Raw genomic sequence first — 7,628 nt, 5'->3', positions numbered from 1 at the left:
TGATCCTCTGCACTAGTGTCCCCAGATTTAGGGACAAATAGATTTCTTGAGTTCCCAGAGGAAACAGATTCTGAGATGAGACTGGATACAGAGCATGGCCCCAGGATCTGTCACTGATGGGGAGTGAAGGGAAAAGGTGGGGCAGAGGGAGGAGCCTCAGTCGATCCCAGGATCCCACAGGGAGCTCTGGAGCTGGGATGGCCCTTCAGAGCTGCCCTGAATTGGAGCTAGCGGACCACACCTGGGCACTGACCAGTCCTTAACATGGGCTGTCCTGCAGGAAAGGGGTGACCTTGAGCAAGGAGGGCAATTCCTGGAAAGGGACTCAACTAAGAGCAGCCATCAGCCACCCATGTCTCCAGCAACTGGGGGAATGAGCACCCACAGAACCCGGTACTGAGGATAGGTCATTTACATAACAAAGGAGCAGTGGTTGCCTGTTCGCATTTTGTTTCACATTATTTTAATTTTTTAATGGAATGCTTCATGAATTTGCATGTCATTCTTGCACAGTGGCCATGCTAATTTTCTCTGTATCATTCCAATTTTTTAGTATATGTGCTGTCAAAGCAAGCACTTGTTTCACATTAGATGATAAAGGCATTGAGGGAAAGACTTGCTCTTCCAACTCTATGTATCCCCCACAATGCACTTGCTCATGATAAAATCAGGGCCTCCCCAGACAGGATTACCAGTTGCACCTGTAATGCCCATATCTAATGTCCTACCTGGCACAGGGATGCCAGCGTAATAAACGGGGCTGCAGAGGAGCATCATCCTGGCTTGGGATTCCTTGTCTTTCTAGATTGCTGAAAATCAGGATCTGAGGGCCACGGAGCACTCAGAATCACCACCAACTGTTGACCCAGAACCTTTAGAACAGTGGGTCTCAGAGAGTGTCTCCCTAGCTCGAGACATTAGGCTTCAGCAAAGCGGCACAAGTGCAGGCGAAGGCAGCCTGGAGCCATGGCTCTACACAGGCCCTTGCCTGGCCAAGGCAAGGGACAGGACAAGAGTAGGAAGGAAGGAGTATCAGAGGTCAGTGTATCCATCCAAGGGCTTGACCTGGCCAGGGGACAAGGCAGAGGAGCCAGGCAGGCCCTGCTGCTCAGCACAGCCGTGATGCCACCTGAGATGAGGTGTGACAAAGGTGCCTGTCAGTGTCCCTCCTCCTGTTCTATACTAAGGGTCTCTGTGCCAGTTGTCAGTTCCTTATTGTAGTTGAAGGGAGGTGCGCTCCCTTTCACTCTGGGTGCTACTTTGTTGGCTGAGAAAAAACAAGCTGCGGCCCAAGCCGCCCCCCTATGTGAGAAAGAGAAGTGAAACAGGCTGTGGGCTGGGCAACAGGAGGCTGACTGCGAGCGACCTGCAGATGTCAAGCCTTTGCTGGCATGCTCTGGCAGCACAACAGCATACGAAGAAAACCAAAGTGGCTCTCTCATTAGCCAGCTCCCAGAAGAGGAATGGTTCCATTTCTACAACCACTCAAGCAGCAGGGATTTACTGAAACCGATCCACACTCAGGTCCCAGAGGACACAGTCCCTGCCTGAAAGGCACTAGAGCCTAGTTAGGGAGAGTAGAGTATCTCACCTGAAAAAAACGGCAAATGGACATGACCTGCATAATCAGGGACTAAATTATGTGAGCCAGTCTCAAGGCGCAGTCCGTCAGGGAAGAACTCACCATGAAGACTACCGGAGATCACAAAGAGGAGGCCAGAAGTGAGGAAGGGCTCCAGAGGCCAGGAGAGGGCATGGGGTAGGGGGGCATGAAACTGCAAGAACAGAAGCCTGGAGGCAGAGACGACAGTGAAGAAACGGCCCTGCTACAGCCCTGCACCCGAGCCAGGCGCATGGGTGAAGGCTGCCTCGAGAAGTCCCCTCAGCACGGTTGCCACATAAAAAAAAAGATGCTCAGTTAAATTTGAATTTCAGCTAATCCGTAAATAATATTTACCACAGGTATGCCCCACACAATGTAAGACTTTTTTCTAAAATATCTGGTTGAGCATGGTGGCTCATGCGTGAAATTCCAACACTTTGGGAACACCGAGGCAGGAGGATCAGTTGAGTCCAGGGGTTTGAGACCAGCCTAGGTAACATGGTGAGACCCTAATTCTACAAAAAATACAAAAATTAGGTGGGCATGCTGGCACACACTGGTAGTCCCAGCTACTCAGGACACTGAGGTGGGAGAATCGCTTGAGCCCAGGAGATTGAGGCTGCAGTGAGCTGTGATTGCACCGTCACACTCCACCCCAGGCAATAGAGTGAGACTCTGTCTAAAAAAGAAATAAAATAGGCTAGGCACAGTGGCTCACACCTGTAATCCCAGCACTTTGGGAGGCCGAGGTGGGCAGATCACCTGAGACCAGGAGTACAAGACCAGCCTGGCCAACACGGCAAAACCCTGTTTCTATTAAAAATATAAAAATTAGCTAGACATGGTAGCACATGTCTGTGATCCCAGCTACTAGGGAGGCTGAGGCAGGAGAATTGCTTGAACCCAGCGGGCAGAGGTTGCAGTGAGCCAAGATCGCACCACTGCACTCCAGCCTGGGCGACAGAGCAAGACTCCATCTCAAAAATAAATAAATAAACAAATAAATTCAAATATTATCCACTGTTTAACTGACATTCAGATTTACCTGGGCATCCTATATTTGATTTGCTAAATCGAGCAACCCTCCTCCTGAAGTTATATTTTACAGTCGCTCACTTGATACTCAGTACTTCCCTATGAGGTAGCTCTCTTATCACCATCATCCCCATTTCACAGGTGAGAAAACTGAATCACAGAGTTGTCCACAGTCATGCAAGTAGCGCATCTGTTTCCACAGTCTGTGCTCCTAACCCTCCAAGCGACTACTAGAGTTTGGGATCCATCAGTCCTCGATCCAGAGTGTGGCTCTGCCACTTCTTAGGTGTATGACCTTTGGCAAGTCACTTACCCTCACTGAGCCTCAGTTTCCCCTTCTGGGAATAACAATTCCTGACTTACAGAGTTTTGTGAGAGTGAGGTAACTGAACAAATGGGAAGTGATTCACACATGGTACTTTGATGATGATGATGATGATGATGGGAAGCCTTGGAGCATGTAGAGTCATTGATGAGACTAGAGAAAATGACACAGCTGTGCAGCCTCCGTGGCCATTCCCTTGCCTTCACATGCCTGCCTCTACCCTAGTCCTCTCCCTGCTCCCTAAACATAGACACAGGGCTGGCCCCAGGCCCCGTGTGTAACAGGCTTTCTGCCTAAAGCCACCAGGAGCCTCAGAGCCCAGAGCTCCTGTTGCTGGTGGCTGGAGTTTACTGCCTGGACTTCTAGCCCAGGTTCCCGACTATAAGCAGACCAGGACTTTCTACTTGTCCGACAGCCCCTCCAATCACTGCCCAGGTGTGCCTACATCCTAGTTCTTGCTGCTACCAGGAAAAAATCCAATCCATGGAGCACTGTGCCCCCATCTACAACTACGGACGACAAACGGTTTCCCCTTCCTGTTATATAACTCGGCCTGCCATGTGCCTGCTCTGAACTACTTCAATCTAAGTATCTGATGAGTAAGATCAAGACAGAAAATATCTGTTGATTAGGTTTTGTTTCTGTCACTTCTTGCCTTCTCAGGACAAGTCAGGTCTAGAGGTTAATTTCCGGTCCCTCGGCTTCCCACCCTGAAGCCTCCGCCCTGCTCCAAGTCAGTTTAGCAATGGGACACACCCAACACACTGCCCCGCCTTCTCACACCTGGGCTAGGGTGTCCAAGGTGCTGGGGAATGTAGCCCTTAGCAAAGATTACCTTCTCCCTAGTACCAGGATTATTTCAATGTTTTTTCCTTATGTTTTGTTTTGTTCTACCATCAATGTTCCACTCAGGTATTAATCCTAGCAAGTAAACTAAAAAGGCTGGGCACAATCTGTAATCTCAGGCTTACACCTGTAATCCCAGCACTTTGGAAGGCCAAGGCAGGTGGATCTCTTGAGCCCAGGAGTTTGAGACCAGTCTGGGCAACATGGCAAAACCCCATCTCTGCAAAAAATTAGCTGGACATGGTGGCATGTGCTTGTGGTTCAGCTACTGAGAGGCTGAGGCAGGAGAATTACCTGAGTCCAGGAGGTCAAGGCTGCAGTAAGCCATGATGGTACCACTGCACTCCAGCCTGGGTGACAGAGTGAGATACTGTCTTAAAAATAAATAGGCCGGGTGCAGTGGCTTGCGCCTGTAATCCCAACACTTTGGGAGGCCAAGGCGGGCGGATCACTAGGTCAGGAGTTCAAGACCAGCCTAGCCAACATGGTGAAACCCCATCTCTACTAAAAATACAAAAATTAGCTGGGCATGTTGGTGGGTGCCTGTAATCCCAGCTACTCGGGAGGCTGAGGCAGGAGAATAGTTTGAATCTGGGAGGTGGAGGTTGCAGTGAGCCGAGATTGTGCCACTGCACTCCAGCCTGGGCAACACGGCAAGACTCCGTCTCAGAAATAAATAAATAAACTTTAAAAATGTATGGTCAGTTTTCTTATTGGAACTATGTCTACCTCCTTGGGTGGAAAGAGCTCATTCTTCCATGATCAAGCCCTGACCTTCAAGTAACCCCCTGAGATTCCTGACTTAGTTTGATCTGACTCTTCTTTTCTTCCAGGCAGTGCTTTAGGCAGCATGAAGACTGCAGAGAAAGAGAGACCAGATTTCTGCTCTCAAGGCGTGAATAATAGTCTTGACCCAGATTCTAACTATGTGGTCACTCCTAGTCTCTTTTTAACTCACTTTCTTATCTTGATTCTTAGAACCAACAACACCTGGCTCTGGAACTCTCACAAGCTGTGGTTCTACGGTCTCCTGACTTCCAACTCTCCGTTCCTGTCCTTCTCACCTATATGAGTTTCCAGCCTTCAGACACTCCCTGCGCTAATGCTGAGTCCTGCCCCAAGACCCTCAGCTGCCCACCCTGCAACACTGACAATGCACAGAGTCCAACCATCTGGCCCTCATAAAATGTCCCAGGCTCCATGCCAAGTTGTGCTACAGATTGCTTGGCCATCAGTTCCCTAGGAAACTGTAGGCTGGACTGGCTGCCAAGTCAATGAAGGGTTTCAGCCATGTGGTTGGCCACCTGGGCAGAAGCCTTGCTGATTGCCTTCTTATCTGGTAGTTCCCCTTCCTGAGCCTTGATGCCCAACCCTATCTGAGTCACCTGGGCTTTGGAAACCTGTTCCTTTGGAGTTTCAGTCCTTCTAGGTCACAAGCACCTTGAATATCTGATGAGGGCCTGCCTTTATTCTTTTGATCTCTTTGCTGGTGTTCCTCCTGGATGTCCTTGGCCTATGACAGCTGGCCTCCAAACACTGGTGAACCTGTCCCCAGAACCCAAGTCTGAGTCAGCAGAGTCTTGGTAACTTTCCCTAGTTCAACAAAAACCCACAGCTATACCACAGTCCTGCCTGCACTCACACCCTCCACCCACCTGCCCACTTACTCATTCAACAAATGTTTGTGGAGTATGTGTTTTGGAGCCAGATGATGTGAAAGTTGACGTTTCCCAACAAGGAATGGACAAGACATGGTTCCTGGCCTAGAGGAGCTCACAGCCAAAGTGGAGGCATCAGAATAAACATAATCCATTTCAAAATGTGAAAAGGGTCACAGCAGGGTTGGAACAAGTACCAGGGGAACACCTGGGAAAGGCATCTAACTCACACCCATGGGACAGGGAATGTCTGCATGAAGAGTGATGTGAAATCTAAGCTGAATCCAAAAACAGCAGCAAGAGCTGGTAAATGGTTGGGGGTGCTCCAGATTTAATGCATGAAAACTCAAGGAGAAAAGGCAACTAAAAATAGGAAATTGCAAACGTCAACATAATTGGGGCAGTGGGAGAAGTGAGCAGGGCTTCACCTGAAAGAAGGAGTTAGTTGGCATCTGAGGAGAGTGGGAGGCCACTGGGGTTCTCAGCAGCACCCACTCCACCTATTCTTCTCTTCACAATGGGATCTATGCTTCAGGAAACTCACTTTGCTATCATGATAGAGAATGAATGAGAGGGAAGGCAAGATCCTGAGTAGCAAGAACAGAGAAGACTATGACAGGATACCAAGACTGAGATGACAACGGCCCGAACCACAGGAGTAATACAAAATACTGGGAGCCTAAGACCAATGGGACTTGGTCATTGATTGTGCATGCCCTGCAAGGGGAAGGGAGGAGACTGTAGCGATGCCAGGAGTCTAGGCTGACAGATGACATGGAGTGAGACAGTGCTGTGAACTGTAACCAGGGAATAGGGGAGGAGGGGCAGGTTTGTGGCATGGGGGATGGGAGACAAGGTTCAGACAGGAAGGACAGTGTTGAGTTTGAGGTGGTTACAGGACATCCTGTGAGGGGGCTGTGTGTCTCCAAAGCGATCTTGGCCAGTGAGAAAGTCTGAGAGATATCAGCAAACCCATGAACTCTGTAGAAAGAGAAGAGCAGAAGGCGGTCTGGAAACATCAGCTAAGAGACAGACAGAAATTGACATAATCTCAAAGTGTCTCCCATATATGACACTTTGTCTATATAAGTTACATAGACAGAAGTAACTTTACAGTGGAGAAGCCTGGTAGACACCACCTTCCCTGAGTGATCAAAGTTATCAGGAGTAATGAGACAGGTAGACATCGTATGCCTCCTGATAGGCTGCACCGAGAAGGACACAACATCACTTCTGTAGTATTCCTGCCAAAAATGTATACTCTAAATGATTATATATGTCTAATCATGAGGGAACATCAGGCAAAACCATACTGAAGGACATATATACAAAATAACTGGCCTGTGCTCTTCAAAAATACCAAGGTCATAAAAAAGAAAGACTGAAGAACTGTTCTGGATCATAGGAGACTAAAAAACAAACATGACAGCTAAATAATTCAATGTATGATCCTAGATTCGATTCTGGACCAGAAAAAAAAAAAAAAAAAGAGGTTTTTTGCTACAATTCCTTTGTGACAATTAGCAAAATTTGAAATAAAGTTTATACATTAGACAATAGTACTGTATCTCTGTTATGTTTCTAATTTTGATCACTGCACTGTGTAAGAGAATGCCTTTCTTTTTTTTCCTTTTTTTTTTTTTTGAGACGTAACTTCGATCTTGTTGCCCAGGTTGGAGTGCAGTGATGTGATCTTGGCTCACTGCAACCTCTGCCTCCAGAGTTCAAGCGACTATCTTGCCACAGCCTCCAGAGTAGCTGGGATTACAGGAATGCACCATCACACCCAGCTAAATTTTTTATTTTTATTTTTTTAGTAGAGATGGGGTTTCACCATGTTGGCCAGGCTGATCTTGAACTCCTGACCTCAGGTGATCCACCCACTGCAGCCTCCCAAAGTGCTGGGATTAGAGGCAAGAGCCACTGTGCCCGGCCAATAAAATGCCTTTTTAAGGTAATACTAATGGAACTATTTAGGGGGAAAGGAGAATTATGTCTGCAACTTATTCTCTATGATTCAGAAAAAAAGGTAATATGAACAGATAGATGACAGGTAGAGAGTAATAAGGCGGGCCAAGCACAGTGTCTCACACCTGCTAATCCCAGCATTTTGGGAAGCCAAGAGAGGGTCGCTTGAGCCTAGGAGTTTGAGACCAGCCTG

General features: G+C 48.0%; 1 non-coding gene across 1 annotated transcript; it reads right to left on the bottom strand.

The window, feature by feature from the left end:
* Positions 1-468: 468 nt before the first annotated feature.
* Positions 469-577, bottom strand: LOC116274708. The gene has a single exon (XR_004183491.1). It is a non-coding gene; the product is annotated as a U6 spliceosomal RNA (small nuclear RNA).
* Between the last annotated feature and the right edge of the window lie 7,051 nt (positions 578-7,628).

The sequence above is a fragment of the Papio anubis genome, chromosome 4, assembly GCF_008728515.1.
Source record: "Papio anubis isolate 15944 chromosome 4, Panubis1.0, whole genome shotgun sequence".
Taxonomy (NCBI): domain Eukaryota; kingdom Metazoa; phylum Chordata; class Mammalia; order Primates; family Cercopithecidae; genus Papio; species Papio anubis.
The sequence above is the reverse complement of the archived record's forward strand: the minus strand, read 5'-3'. Positions and strand labels throughout refer to the sequence as shown.